Source organism: Sebastes umbrosus, chromosome 23 (genome assembly GCF_015220745.1).
Source record: "Sebastes umbrosus isolate fSebUmb1 chromosome 23, fSebUmb1.pri, whole genome shotgun sequence".
NCBI lineage: Eukaryota > Metazoa > Chordata > Actinopteri > Perciformes > Sebastidae > Sebastes > Sebastes umbrosus.
The window spans coordinates 11,785,959-11,802,849 of NC_051291.1; the positions used below are offsets into that span (position 1 = coordinate 11,785,959).

At 39.6% G+C, this 16,891-nt stretch overlaps 1 protein-coding gene across 1 annotated transcript in view; it reads right to left on the reverse strand.

Moving 5' to 3' along the window:
• LOC119482470 (liprin-beta-1-like) overlaps positions 1 to 16,891 on the reverse strand; it is an 86,616-nt gene that overhangs the window by 58,454 nt on the left and 11,271 nt on the right. The gene's annotated exons all lie outside the window — the stretch shown is intronic.

Here is a 16,891-nt window from a genome sequence, read left to right on the forward strand (position 1 = left end):
GGGCATGTCTGTAAAGGGGAGACTCGTAGGTACCCATAGAACCCATTTTCATTCACAAATCTTGAGGTCAGAGGTCAAGGGACCCCTTTAAAACTGGCCACGTCAGTTTTTCCTCACCAAAATTTAGCGTAAGTTTGGAGCGTTATTTAACCTCCTTCACGACAAGCTAGTAAGACATACCAGCTTATAGCTTGGTACCAATGGATTCCTTAGGTTTTCTAGTTTCATATGATACCAGTATCTTCACTCTAGCTTTAAAACTGAGCCCACTACAACCTAAAGTCGCAAGTAGCGTTAATACGTTAAAATAATTAGTGATATCAAAACAAATTTGCGTTAACACGTTATTATCGTGTTAACTTTGACAGCCGAAATATAAAGTCATAGAAGAAGTCTCTGCTTTCCTGTAACTTCTACAATATTAATATTTACTTATGTTCATTCAAGAACACGGAAAGAAAATGGAAGAAAACATGTATATGTATCTTTCAGGACCTTCCTTCCATCCTTACAATAATAACACTACTTTAGGAAGTCAGACGTTGGCTGGCAAAACCACAGTTTTGCACTGCAATATTTTTCAGAGTTTTCTTTTTGTAAATTTATGATTTTATTATCTTGCAAATTTGTGAGTTTTTTCTCGTAAATTTTCCACTTTAATCTCAGAGAATATCCATGTTTTTTTCTCGTACATTTGCTCGAATGATTTAAATGGTTTTTTTGTTGTTGTTGGTGGGGACTGTTTTTACTTCACTGGGCTATTGTGAAAAAAGAATATTAATTGCAAACTTAATGATCTTTACATTGCATTTTTTTAATTTTTTTAATTAACTGAATTCATGATTTAAACGCAAATTAAATCAACTAAGTTACGGCACTTTAAAAAGTGTTCAATTTATTAATTGATTAAAAACAGAAAAGGTCTGTAATCATTACCGAGGCGTACTCCAGACTCCATAAGCTAAGCTTTAATCGATCAAACACTCCTGTTATAGGACTTGTGGTGTTATTTTTCTGAGATGATTTTCACATTGTGTGAGTCCATCACAGCATGTGCTGCACTTTGCACAACAGGTGTTACATCACACAGCCCGTGTCAACTCTTATGTAACCGCCACGGTGCATCTTGGCCTTGTCTTTTATTAATAAAAAAAACACGTGCTGAAGAAGAAGAAGAGTCCTTCAAAGGAAGCTTCATTCACAGTTGTATTTTGTGCGAGGGCGAGGGTTTAAGAATAGGTCATCCAGTTCTCGTCGGGGGTTGTCAGAGTAGATCGACAATGAAGTTGCAAGTAGCTCTCCAGCCCTGTTTGTTTGGGTGTCTGCGCTGTCGATTTCTGTCAAATGTACCTCAGGATTCTAATAAAGTCGCCGAGGCCTTGTGACTTTATAGGGGATTATGTGTTCCTGTCTCGTCTGCTCTCCTCTCATGAGATTTGTTCCCAGCTATTAGGGGAAAGAGCACATGCTCGCATCGACCAAATGAACAAGTTATTGTCATTTCTCTTTTTGGGATTATCTGCTCAAGTCGTTTATCTTCTAAAATGTCTGCAATGTGACTTCATAACATCATAATTAAAAAAACAAAATCATGACATTCTTGCATCATCTTGTATCCAATGTTATGTAAAGTTAGCAACTCAGGGCATCAATATTTAACCAAGCTGATCAAATCTTATTCCACACAATGTCTGAGACATCAACAAAAACGAGAACGCCTGCTGTTAGTTTGAGATTTACAAAACAAAACACCGGACTCGAACGCCAGTCTCCTGGTTAAAAGTCTTGTGTTTGTTGGACCCATGCACCTCCCCACCCGCCCGCCCGACATAAGCCGTCTTTCTCACTTTTTATTCTACGTCACCAGCTCTGAGTTTAGCATATTGATGCGGCTGCATTTGCATTGCAGTCAGTGCAGCCTATATGGCGTGCAAATGACCCGCCAAACGCAAGAACGGCGTTTTCATTTCACGCTAAACGATTTGCATGTTATCGTGTATTCATACGCCTCTTTGTGCAAACGGACTGCCTTAAAAAAAAAAAAAGGGGGAACCATTAATGCCACCGTTTTGACTGATGTGAGGTTATCATCATCACGCCATTCGTCTTAGCGTGCCATCGGTTTATTCTCCAGTGGATCACACTGGAGTTTGTCGAGTCTGCTGACACGTGTTCTCTCCACATCCCTGCAATACCTACAAATGCGAGAGAGATTAACGCCGCGGTTTCCTCTATATTGTGTTTAATTATAGCTCTGTGAGAAGTGGGGGAGAGTCTCTCCGGTCCATCCAGGTATCTATCGAACATCCAGGTAACCATGACAACAGCTCAATCAACACCACTGAATTGTGGATGTCTGAACTGGAGTAATCTCTGGACAGACGTTTGGAAATGACCATAAAAACAGAAAATAGAGGGAGATATCTGCTTTTGCACCTTTTACTACAAATCAATAATTTATGTTACACAGTATTCAAATGCAGCTCTGGTTTCCTCAGGAGTGATATTTGGAGAGAGTCCAGGGTGAAAGAGTAGCGGGAGGTGAAAATTGAATCATCAATGTGAGGAAGGAAGAAAAAAAAAATCAAATGCCATGAATTATACAGCAACATGTTTCATTCCCATCTCCTGGCAGCAGTGAAAGCATGGCCAACCAGTTATTGATTCGTTAATTTGAAAGAGAATACATTAGATGCAAAGCACACACTTCTGTCTGGGTGTGAGTGGGAAGAGCATGTGGTTTCTCGTAAATGACCGCAAATGAATCTCTCGTCAGCCAAAGTTTTGATGGTAAATATAGTGATGAAACAAACTGAAGTGCATGAAGTCTTCATGTTCTTTTTCCTTTCAAAACTCAGGAAAGCTGCAGGGAACACAACGCTTTTTGTTTCTGACAATCAGGCTGAGTGAAAGACACTTGAATAGCCACCGCTAACTTCGTCTACGCCTCGCTGATACCATCCCCGCTGCAGTGCCTTTAATCAGGCAGATGCGACTGCAGACGGAACATTGATTATCATGATGACAGCGTCCTCGGGTCAGACTTGCCATGTCTAACTGAATGTACAGTAAAAGGGGAAATCAGTCTGAGAAGATTAAAAGCAAAGCAAGGCTGCAATAATTCCTGATGCATTCAGCGTGTCCTTGTAATGCTCTTGATCTGAACACACGAGAATAAGAAAAATCACAAATTACAGGGAACAGAAAAGCTGATTAAGACACTCAACACAAAGATATTGCATAGAATAAAACATGGTACAATATTATACCGCTGCATTTAGTGCCTGTGAATATCTTTATTATATCCTCTTAATCATAAGAAGTTCTATATCTGGTAACGTCTCTGAAGGAAATGAATAATAAAGTTTATCCCAGGTCCTGAGGAAGAACGCTGATGATTGCATTCACACTTCAAAAATCATAAAAGTTGTGTTCATTTGTGGAGATTATCTTGCTGAACAAAACGTGTAAGTATCATAAAACTTTTGTCTGCCACAGAGCTTATTTTCTGCAATAATCCAAAACTCAATGGAGAAATCCCATTGGCTTTTGTGTCGAGGGAACCTGTTTGATTCTGGTACAGGTATATTCAGACAGACAGTATATGAGTAGATGAGTATGTGTGTTTTTTTAACATGTAAACATGTTCTAGTAGAAACCCAGTATGAACCTGGAAATGAGCACGATACGTCCCCTTTAAGGTTTCGTCTTCATGCTGAGATCAACAACAAAAAGGACAAGATGGAAGAGAGAAAGAGAGTCTATCAGTGTCAAATCTCCCGTGCAGCTATTTAATAATTGAACATGAGAAAATGAATGACCATCTTGTCATTACAGTCAGTGGTCGGGGTTAGAACCACATGGGATACAAGATATGTGTTCCTGTTGCAAGAGAACATAGTCTTCTCGACGCTGCTGATCTGAAAGTTGGATTTACAGGTTTAGTGCAGTCGGTGGGTACTTAGCATTGTATGAAAGAAAATGCTGAAGCTAATGTATAACACCTAAACCATCCTCACAGTCTTAAGAGGTTTTGAAGTACCAATTGAAGCAAATTACTCTTCTGAGTTAGAAGATTATACACCGCACCACCTTTCCTTTTGTAAAGCAGCCTCCCAAAAGTGCTTTTGCTTTATAGCTGCAGAAATAATAAAAGAAAAGTCCAGATTTCGAGGACCTTTCCTTGTCCAGTAATGAGTATAATTGGAGCCATGCATCCAGATGGCCCTGGTGGCACCAAGCTCTACTGTTAATGTGAATTAATTGTGACTGTAGTGAGCAGCCTCTGGTTAAGATAATGACTTCACCTGAGGGGTCCTGAGTGGCAGCGAGGCAGAGGTAATTGTTCCGAACATCCCAGTGAGGCGCTCTCAGCGTGATCAGTCAGCGCTTACCCTCGGGGTATACTTCTGTTGGTGAGAGGGTGTGTGTGTGCACACTGCAGTGTGAAACAGAGCTAAAGAGATTGGAAGATTGACACCTAAAGGATTCATTCTGGGGTTTATTATAGAATGGAGCACCATAAAGTTTGAACATAAAGCCAGCTATAAGTTTATTTGTGAGGGACAATGTACGTCGATCAACTGGAAAACTGTAAATGAGTTAGCCAAGAAGTTTAATTTCTTACAATTATAATTAATATTTTTGGCCACTTTGCCTTTATCTGATAGTCAACAGTGTAGAGAGAGACAGGAAACAACTAGTAGTTATGTGGTATGCACATTAACAATAAGGCAAGCAGGATGCTTGAAGGTTATCTTTTTAAATGTTGTCCTCGAGCTTAAAAAGCTGCATTAAAGGTGCAATGTGTAATACCTGGACACATACTCAAAACAAATAGGGGGCAGCATTTTACCTCTACTACTGGGTCCATACAATCTACATTTAAAGTCATCGGTTAAAACAAAACAGCAGGGCGAGAATACGCAAAATTCGACCGAACTGAAACTCTGAGAGTCAAAATAACACTGCTATCTCATAATCTTCACGTGTGGTGTCGGTCTACGTTAGCCATCTTTGTGTTTACTGTGCCACTAACCAGGGGCTGTACAGTCCATGTACGTTTTGATAGTATGTTTATTGGATTAAATCCAAAGTAGCAGAAACAAGAAAGTCCTCCCCACTACCAGAAGACTACTTCAACAGGAGGAGACAGGAGACAAACCTTCAGTTAGCGGAGCTGTAGTAACACAAATTCAGCCAGTGCAAACCCCATCACCAACCAGGGGTCTGGTCACATGGGACTGCCCTTACTCCCCGATGGATCATTAAACTTTCAGTTGCAGTCGTTACACAGGTTAGACCCATCGTTCCACCAGCCCGCTGTGACTCCCGGCGCTGACTGAATGTTAGTTGCAACCAGCCCGTTCTCATTCCCAGGGCATCAAATACTGAGGCTTTGTCAAGGCTGTCAGCATGTGATACCGCCGCACAACGCACCCTTTAGCGTCTGTATGAGACGCACCGGGCGGCAACAGTAAACGCTCAGAGAAAGTGCTGTGGTGACGTAGTTTAAAGAGTGAATAGACACTAATGGCGGGTGGGAGGGGAGTTGTATGGGCCGAACAAACAAGGCTTTCATCCAGGAGACCGCTGTTTGTGTCCCGTGTGTTAAGTTTCACTTTCACTTTACAATCAGCTGTTCGTTTGCGTCCCTTGTTCACAACGTTCATTTTCATTTTCACTTTACAAACATAGTAGTTTTAAGCCCAACCATGTAGTTTTTTCCCAGTGGGCAACCTCTGGGTCTGAAAAGTAAAGCCAATGTGGAAGTGCCTTAAATTGTATAGAAGTCTATGAGAAATGACTACTACTACTTCTAACTTGATTTATTACCTCAGTAAACATTGTAAACATGAGTTTATAGTCTCAGTCGCTAGTTTCAAGTCTTCTTCAATACAGCATGATGTTCATTTAGTAAATTATGGTCCCATTTAGAGTCAAATAGACCATAAAGCAGGGGATGCTTTAGGGCGGGGCTACCTTGTGATTGACAGGTCTCTACCACGGCGTTGTCCGGTCTGGGAGTTGTCTGTATTTTTGTCTTAAAAGAGATAAAGGACAATATACAAAGAAAAGTATATAAACATCACATGGAGTATAAAATATGGCTTTCTCCTATGTCATAAAGCAAAACTGCATAGTTGCATGCTAGAAATATCTTGTAGTTAATGAATGATTAAATAAAAAAGAAAAAGGAGCTCGACTCCAACGATTTATTGCATCAGTTTAAACTATTTAATTGAATCCTGTCTTTGATACGGTGTGTGTTTGATATGGAGTGTGTGTGCACAGGTGGAGCTGGAAGGACTGGAGCAGAGGGAGCACGGCGGTGAAAGACGGTTGTGGATGTGGATGCAGGCCTGGCAGTTAACCTTTAAATGGCCTAATTAAACCAAAGAGCCATTAGGTAATCCGTGATTAAATCAGACCCGCTCCATGAGGGGAATCGACGATGTCTTTTTAACAGGTTAACCACAAATCAGACTTTTCTCTCATTAACAGGAGGCTATTAAATGCATTTTCATTATTTTTTTGCAACATAATTGGTGAATTTGTGTGTCGATTCGTTTACAGCTGAACTTCATGGAGTGAACAGACCGTTTTGATCATATAGCTTATGTTTTAATACAACGGGCCATGACCAGTGGTGGAATAAACACTCTTACTTTCTCCTGACTTCAAAATGTTACTCAAGTAAAAGTACTTTTAAGTAACAAAAGTAAAAGTACTCATTATGCAGAACGGCTCCCTTCATTAAAGTGCCCTTACATGTAAGGGCACTTTAATTTTGTAGTTGATCAATGTGGAGCCTATCTTAGATACTTTGCATACTACTGAGTAGAGAAGTAGTTTAGTACTCTATCATATCATAAAAGCATAGCATTTTTTGTCATTGTAAAAAGTAAATATAAGCATCAAATAAATGTAGTGAAGTAAAAAGTACAATATATCCTTCTGAAATGTAGTGGAGCAGAAGTATAAAGTAGCATAGTATGTCAAAATTGTACTTAAAGTTACTGTGAGGAACTTTTAACTGGTTATTAAACAGTTTCAATTAGATACTGATGCTTCAATATGACCTATGTAAGTAAACGAGCAAGAGCGAAACCTCCAGCAGCGACCAGCCCACCGCGGATAGACCCAGATCCGGCTTCGCTGCCGCCTTCAACTTGCAATCGGAGCTCCGGTGGGAGGTGGAGAGCTCCGTGCCCGGCAGCAGCGGCTCCTCCTCCGGCCAGGAGCAGAGCTTCACCTCCAACACCGACACCACGGTGCTGGAGATCCAGGCCGTATTACTGGGCCCGCTGGAGGGAAGGGAGGCACGGGAGAACCAGAACCAGGTCTGCATGGAGCAGACTGTCAGACGCTGCAGTAAAATGAGAGGTTTTCTGAAGGGACTCTGGTTTCTCAGAATCACTACCGCTTTTGTCCACAGGGACCGCCACAATCAACACAAAATAAAAGTTCCTCATAGCATCTATAAGTACAGTACTTAAGTAAATGTACTTTCCAGCACTGGCCATGACATTATAAGATTACTTCACATTACACTTGCCCGTGCTCCCATGCTTACAGCGGCTATAATCGATATTTTTATATTAAAGTATCATGGCAATGTGAAAACCATGTGAAAGGGGTCGCTCGTGGTGATGAATCTACAGAGAATTATCACCCGAATCTGTAGCTTTACAGAGCTTTATAGGGAGTTTCACATCATCGTTTGAGTGCACGTCCTATTTTAATTTTTGTTTGGTCCACAGCACGTTGTAAAATGTGTCATTTTCATAATCTTGTTGTATAAAAGCTAGTTAATTTTCATACTTCCACAACTGCTTGAGACTGAGCACTTTACTCCTTCAGTTTTTTGTTGTTTAAACAGCTCAGTGTCGTCTCATTTCAAAAAATATAATGAGCGCGGAGGCACCTCTCTCTTGATTGTGTAAACATAAGAAAATAATCCCTTGTCAAGTTGCAGAGGCTTTTAAATCTGCCCAATGGCACTCTCACTGACAACAAATCCCAGCTTCAGCGGCTTCAAGTGTTGTGAGAATAATTAACACATAACAGTCTTTTTAGGGAGCGTGCTACGGGGGCAAGCCAGGGTGTCATTAAACTGTTAAGTAACAAATTGATGGAGCCTCACACATTGTGCCTTTGTGGTTGACACAGGGAGGCAAGTCAAGAATTACAGAAAACAAACATCACACTGCACCAACACTACTGGTAGAACTTATAAACAGCCACGAGAGTATCTGCTCTTTAGAGACAAACACTGTGTAAAGTGCTTTTCTTCTCCATAATCGGTGTGCTTGACATTCACGGAGGACTGGCTCTTTTTCGCCAAGTTGTGCTGATGCATTCAGATTTCTGATGATGTTCTCACCGTCTCCACAATAATCAATTACGGCTGCGGTTCCAGTGTTGTGCTGGCTGTGTTTTGTTTTAGGCAGCAGCGCAGCGTGCTGGAAGCCACCCATGTTTCTCGCTCATGAATGTTAATGATTAAATCATTTCACACTCGCAGGCTCTCTTAATGTCAGCCAATGTAACAGACCATGTTCTTAAAGCATGTCTGTCGCCACGAGGCTCCTCGGCTGCCTGCTTTCACTGAAATATCACAACAACATCATCCCACTGAAAATGATCAACAGCTTTATTTTTAATTTGATAGTTAACGCCAAAAAAACTCTGCTGATGGAATCTAACTATAAAGTATATCTCGAGAACCGTTCATCCGATCTACTTCACACTTGGCGGGTGTATTGCTGGGGATTTTTTGGGGATATTTGGACGTGTTCAATATTAATAAAGTTTGAATAAAAGTGCTCTTTTCAGGTGCGGGGCTCTAATGCTCAGCGGACTGAGTCGAGCATGTGCAGACCATACAAGACTGCAGCTCATTGCTGTTCACTTTTGCTGCTGGATGCTGAATATACCAACAATACAAGTGAACTCGTCTTCACTTCCCTGGAGTCAACAAGTGAACAGCGGTTCTCGACAACGCTGCAAGCAGCAACACCATGAGCCAAGCAATCGGTCCGTTACAGACGGGCACACGCTCCCAACAGCCACCGCCCGAACAGGCGCTGCACTAGTCTAACTAAAATTGAAGGAGTCTCTGTCTGTCCTTCCATCGATTTTCTCGACAACCGTTCATCCGATTGACTTCACACTTGGCCGTTGAGTCGCTGAGGACCCAAGGAAGTGCAGTCTCGAGTGTGAGCTCTTCAGACCTACTAGACATATTTATTAGTAGTGTGTTTATGTACACACTGTGTAGTGTATTGAGAAGGAACCCCTATTAACACCGCCGAACAGCATGCTGGGTACAGCTCGCTCTCCCGTCACTCACTACAGTACATTCAAGAACAGATAAAAAAAGACAGACCGGAGATTTACAAGATATATTTATCAGTAATTTTCTTGACAACCTTTCATCCGATGTACTTGCTGAGGACCCAAGGAAGTGCAGGATCGAGTGTGAAGTTGTTTGGATGAGCGGTTCTCAAGAAAGCTTCAAGTCACAATACAGGAGGCCAAGCAATCGACCCGTTCCGAACAGGCACTGCACTAGGACAATACTTAAAGAGATACTGCACACTTGAGTGTTTCTTGAGCTTTAAACTAAATTATATGACTGTATGTTGAAACCCATCAATGCTGGTGTTAATATTGACATTTCTTACCAAATTTACAACTAGAATTACAGCCTCCCAGTTGTATGCCTCCGCCAAGCAGTCAAGTTGCAGTTTACATCAATGTCTGTCCAAAATGTCATCACTTCATCATTTTATCCAGTTAGATATTTGTGTGAATCATAATTAGCATATGAATTCTTGAGATATGGCCAAAAACGTGTTTTGTGACCACCAATATCTAATGAGTTAATCCTTGAGTCTAAGTGGACGTTTGTGCCTCAAGGCATTCCTGAGATATCGCGTTCATGAGAATGGTACGAACAGACAGACAACTCAAAAACATAATGCCTCCAGTCACGGCTCTCGCCCGTTGACCCTTTGGGACTAATCTACTTCATGAAATGTATTGTAAAAAAATGACATTAACGCCCTCTAATCAGAGCACTCACTGAGCAACTCCTGACTCACACACCCCGCCCCCTCCTCACCCCGCACACACTTTTATTTTTACATTTTTCATAATGATGCAGTGGGTGCAGTTGGGCTCAGACCTGGGGGTGAAGTTACACTTTAAATACTAAAAAGCTTAAAGCCAAACAGTATTTCCCTCTTATATTTGCTCTGCTTGATATAACTTGGAACCACTCCACTGTGCTGGCTGTTTACCCTCTTGTGTAAGTAGAAGGAACTGAACATAATGTACCCTCCGTCACTTTCACGCTGCCATCTCGGTGGCCGACTCCCCTGACATTTACCACGACATTTGACATTCTCAGACTCTGTCCTCGCGCAACCAAACAGACAAAAACGCAACCAAACTTTAGGAATAGAGATATAACCTTTTCTTCAGCAGTTTTACTCACAAAATGCACATATGTTTCTACTGGCAGCATCACTGTCTGACATATTGTCTGCTGTGTTTAGCTGCGGGGTGGAATTATAGTTTTGCCTCATTGAAAGCATCGACAATGTTTGGAAAGTGTGTAATTGGCCAAAACTAACTCTGCCAAATTGGAGTAGTTGCAATTTTATATGACAATATTGGAAAGCAATTTTATAGTTTCACAGGCATGAAATGTAAAACAATGAGAAAATATTGATAGATATACACACTGAATATTAGAAGTGATTTACCAAGAGAGCAAAGGTCAAGTCAAATTGTCAGAAATCCATATCAATACTAAATAATAAGCATTAAAAACTCAGTGGTGCAGTCAGGATTGATGTTATCTCTGTGAACATCTTTACAAGATAATTTAGTCTCTTCGGGACTAATTATTGAACAAATTGTCCAAGTACATTTATCTAATCAGTCATCTGCCCATGGAAAGATAGAGGACTCAAAGTGTCACTGGGAAATGATCTCAGATTCAGACACAAAGGATTTATAGAAGTAATAATTCATGAGACATGATGAATGTTTGATATGTTACTTTCAGTCAATTTGAATTCTAAATTGACCAATTAGCCTAAAATAACCTCTACTGAAGCCATCACAAACACAAGAGACTCTCATGAACGTATTAGATTACTGCAGAATCATAAACATTATTATTGTCTGCCACAAACTTCCAGAGACACTTTCTCTTGAAGCAAAAAACAAAAAATCCTCAAGATAAAAGGACAAAATATATAATTTGTAATCGCCCTCCAGAAAGATCAATGAGCGTTTTCTGATTTTCTTTCCCTCGAAAACTATTCTAAATCAGCGTCTCAATCTGAAGCTGGTTTAAGCCCAATAAAACAACTTGGAAAAGGGAAAGATTGTGGTTTGGGTCGAAATAAGTACTTGGTTAAGGTTAAGAACGATTGTGGTCATGATTAAAAGAAACCAACATCGACTATCGGCAGGAAACTGTATGAGAGGAGTGGTGTCCTGTGCTAAAGTCTAACATTTTGTTGATCCATCGGACCACCCTGACCTCTGTGGACTTTGTGGCTGAACCAGTGGGCTTCTCACTTGATTTATTACCTCAGTAAACATTGTAAACATGAGTTTATGGTCTCAATCACTAGTTTCAAGTCTTCTTCAATACGGCATGATGTTCATTTAGTAAATTATGGTCCCATTTAGAGTCAAATAGACCATAAAGCAGGGTATGCTTTAGGGCATGGCAACCTTGTGATTGACAGGTCGCTTTACGGCGTCCGATCTGGAAGTTGTCCGTGTTTTCGCCTTTCATCTTTAACCCTTTCACAGTGTGATTTCAGTTCATTAAAGTTAATTGTAAAATTTTGGTCATCTAATTTTAGTCATCCAGCCTTCGGTTGTACTTAGCTCCACCCTCTCGTGTCACTTCTGGTTGCTTTTCTTTGTCGTACATAATAGTAAGCTGAATATTTTGGGGTTTTGGACTGTTGGCTGGACAAAACAAAACATCTGAATACGTCACGTGGACCTTTTTCGCTATTTTCTGACATTTTAAAGATAAAATAATGAATCGATTATTCGAGAATATGTCCATCTCCTATTGTCAATCACTTTTAAAATAATCACAAGTAGTTTTAGTTGCCTAAACTCAAACAGACATTAACCATAGACGTAGCTGATCCGAAAACACTCATAATAGTCACATGGGAACTCTCAATCAATTATGTCCTTAATGTTGGAGGACTTGTCGTTCCTAGGTAGTGAAATCGGTCATAAATGAGAACAAACTGTACCATTTCCTCAGAATTTATCTTGACCAAACTTGTTGTGAGGACACTGCAATGCAGACATGATTACAATATGAATCAGCCCTGATGGGATAATTGAAAATTCACATCGCTAACAGGCACAGTTGGTGTTCTTAATGTTCTGCTTCTTTCTTTGTGCTTGGGAGAAAATACCAGCGTGGGCAGTGATTACTTTTGTGTTCACAAGTTAGCATTAACATAATCACGCACTAACCCTCCTTACAACGTTCCAATTAGTTACCCTTTAACAATATATATATATATATATATACACATATATAAAATGCATTTTGTAGTGGAGCTGTTTTTCCACCAGTACTCCAATCCCCCAGCAGGCTCGTCGGCCACAGTGCAAAAGCTGTTCATTTCTCTCCACAATGCTACTCTGGACCTAAACAGATTACATTAACTCAAACATAAAGCCATTCTCCCAGACAGTTTACTGACAATACAAGTAGTGCTGTCTAGGAGACAGCCTCTTGTGGATTCATGTCCCTCATGTCAGAAGATACGAGGCTGGGAATAAACCGCCATGGGAAATAAAACACTCTGGGGGCAATTGTGTTGAATGCACAAAAGGTTGATGCAACGTTTGGCATGGAGTCTGGATATTCAAGTCATCCATGACTGCAAAATGCCACAGGTGGCTTCCAATCAGATGTTTTAATTGTCCTTCTGTGTCCTAAAGAGCACCGTCCTATTAAATGATTACATTACAATCCACACAGCCCAGACTGCCAAACTGCTGGCTGCATGCTCATGTGGTTCATATCAATTGCATGATATTGAATTGAGTCTGCTTAGCCAACTCCAATTCAGTACAGCAGTTGATTATGTGCCCTTCTGTTGGTTAATTCCCAATTCTGGAGGTCTGCCAAACACCTTTCTGGTTTTGGCTGCATGGTGTCGGTACAATGCTCCATAAACGTGATGCATCACTGTTATGGGAGAGTGGGAACAATTGTTAACATTAAGGATGTTAATCTCTAATCAGAAACAAGATTGAGTGGACAAGAGTGATGCCTACAGCCACGCTAGTGGTGATCAATTAATCGGTTTTTTTAACCAAATTTCCAAACATTCAATACTTCTAGCTTCTCCAATGAGATTAGTTGCTACTTTTCTGTGTTTTATATTATTGTAAATTGAAAGTTTTTGGTTTTGGACTGTTGGTCATACAAAACAAGCAATTTGACAATAGCACCTTGGACCAGTGCCTGAAATGGGCCAGTACTCACCAGTACTCTGTACGCCTGACTCAGAAATAGTGGTTGTGGTATAAATTTAACTCTTCTACCAGATGTGTTTTTCTTACATACTATCCTGACTTGTAATGTCCAAGAATCCACACAAGTATTGTGAGAGGTACCACTTCAAAAGATGGAGATAGACATGCAATGTGTCAATCTGGTCATGCAAAATGAGTTCACAGGGGGTGAACGTGAAGCTGCAGAAAGACGCTCCTAATCCGAGCATGCTTTGACATTAATTCAAAATGTTGAACATGCATATGTATATCACTTTATATGCATGGAAATACTGTACGGACTCACTGAATTTCCATTTTTTTTCCATTCACCAGGTTGAAATATCAAATGTTTCCTCTCACGTGAGTTTTAAAAATGCAAATATGAGGACATGAAGACCAACAATTCATTGCAAAGATAAGAAAACATTTGTGGAAATACTGTAACAAAGCACAAAAACACACAAATTTCTCATCACTCCAGTATAAGTGATAGATCGTAATAATCCCAAGGCTCTGGTTGGATTGTGAAAAGGGTTTTTCTTTCTTGTTCTGGGTCATTTCCTTTGTCGACATCTTTTCTTTCAGGACAGGTCCTGTAGTAACAATGGCCGTATGTCACTCTTTGATTTCAGCTGTTGTTGTTCTCTCTTTTGCCACCGCAATTTCCAGTTTCCCTTGGCTACGGTTTGTGCCCCCCATTGGCATGAGTGTAAGGTAAATAATAGAAGCACCCAGTGAAAATGAGGTGGATAAGAGTTGCGCTCCCGCAGTGGAGGCAACAATGTGATGAAGGATCCTTGAACTTTCTGAATTTCTGGTTTCCTCACTTTTGTTAAATGTAATTTGTGTTTTATGCAGCGGCGGTTTTTAATTTTTATGTTCTGTGGTTGAGAATAAAGTCAGTTTTACTGAAGCTTTCCACAGACACATGCACATCAAAGTATTAAGGATTTTTCTCCGTTGGTGTCTTGGTGATATTGTTCTTTTCGTGAAGCCAATTAGACATTTTACTTCTCTCTTTGTATTTATATTATAAAAGTAGCCTGACATAATAACATTCAATAATAATAATTAGCCCATTTATTATGTATTTGAAGTAATAACATTTCATAAGGTAAGGGTAATTCAAAATCCGGGCCAATCCTTCAATGACTTTTATAGCTTAAAGTGATATCAGCGTTGTCAGAAAAGACAGTGATCAGTTAAGCATTGATCATACACGTGTTTTTGGTAATATACAAAATATTAAAAAAACTAGAAACACAACAGATATGCTATCATTTTAATCTATACAGATGTCTGCACCAGCTCTGTGCAGGCGCACATCTTAGCTCCGTCTCACAGTCGCATGTAACGACTTGAAGCGTTTATTTAAGCTTCAAGTCTATTTTTTCAACTAAACACGTGTGTAGTTCTGCTAGCTATTAGCTGATGGCCTAACACACCGTCCAAAACAATAAAAGTGAGCAAACTGTTTTCCCCCACTGTGTCTCAGCAGAGCAGCGGCGGCCAAGCACTCAGCTGTGTGATCACTTGTGGCCTCTATCGGCGGGGGGCCGGTTAAGAGTAGTGAGTGACTAGTCAGCAGTAAGCAGTATCAAACAGGCAATAGAAGCTGTTTTGAGAACGTGTGAGTCACTGCAACCACGAGAGGTCCTTGAGCGTGCAGCCATAAATGAGCAACCAAAATATTATGCAGTCCGGTGCAGCAGCATATGAGATTAGCCGCGGACAGACACGGAGAGGCACACACAAATACGACCGATCTCATCATCTCCTGGCAGAGATAATAACCACCGTTAGATTTGCAACTGTGAAAGATGGAGAGTTCTTTGGAGTACAACAAGCTGTGAGCAATCACACACTTTAAGTCTCAGGTGTGCCAAATGGTAATAATTGCTGTAATAATTATGATTATCATTTTCAGGCTGAATAATTAGTCATTAAGACGTGTCACAGCTGTCCCTGACATGTAATTACACCAGCTGCAACCTGATTTTTGCAGAGAATTGGCAGGTCAGGTGATGGTGAGTGGAATTATATTCGTGAAACTGGGAAATGTGTTACAACTGTCCTGTACTTCCAGAACTAAATAATTATTTAAGTTAATAAAGTGATTAAAGTGGTTTCTATTGGCTTTCAACTGCTCTCAACACGGTGACGGCGAACAATGCTTACGGTGCAAACAACGGCAACGAAAGTGCTGCTAGCCCATGGAGCACACTCACATGCACGAACCTAACTAAGTAGTTTTATTTTGAAAATACTGGAGCGGAAATGGAAGTCGTGCTGAGCGTCACGAAAAAAAGGGAAATTATTGTCTGTGTACACGAATGAAATAGATTCAATTTTGTGACCATTTCAAAAACTGCGACTGCGAGACTGTGTTGTATATTTACATGTATTTATATATTTATCGTCTCATTAATTTATTTCAGGATTAATTTCATAACCATATTTACTTATTTATTTTTGAATGATTTTGTCTGAATATATATGTGCAAAAATATATTCTCATTGACGTATAGTGACTTGTTAAGAGTCAGTGTATTGCATGTACTAAACATGTAAAGTTATACAAGTATGGAAAATAAATGCTGTGCTATATTTAGTATGCACTATATACTGAATACACACAAGCAAATAAATATATATATATATGTATATATATATAAAAAATGGCATGCCGTTCAGGAAATTATTATATATATAATGTGAAATTTGAGAATATTGGATGAAATCCTGAATATATTGAATAAAACTCTGAGAATATGGAATGAAATTTGACATCATCACGGTGCTGCTGCCATCATTCATTCCATATATTCAGGATTTCATTCAATATATTCATTTTTTTTATTCAATATTCTTAAATTTCACATTATATATATAATAATTTCCTGCATGCCATAATATATATATATATTGTTATATATTTATATATATGTATATATATATATTGTTATATATATTGTTATATATATCTATATATATTGTTATATATTGTTATATATTTCCTTGAAAGCCATACACACTATTCATTACTTTTTATGGCACCTGTTGAAACCACATCATGCCACATCATGAATAATCAGGGGCAGTACCATAGCTGTAATCACGTGGCTCTTTGACATCGAATCAATGTTCAATCAATTCATCAACTCATCAATCAATTCATCTAATCATTAGATTAGATTAAACTCAATCAGGAGGGAATAACAAAAATATGGTATTACTGTATAATGTCTTTCTAAGTTTTCAAAAATAAAAACTTATCCTGTGAACCTTTACTCCATCCATCCATTATCCCTTATATATCTAC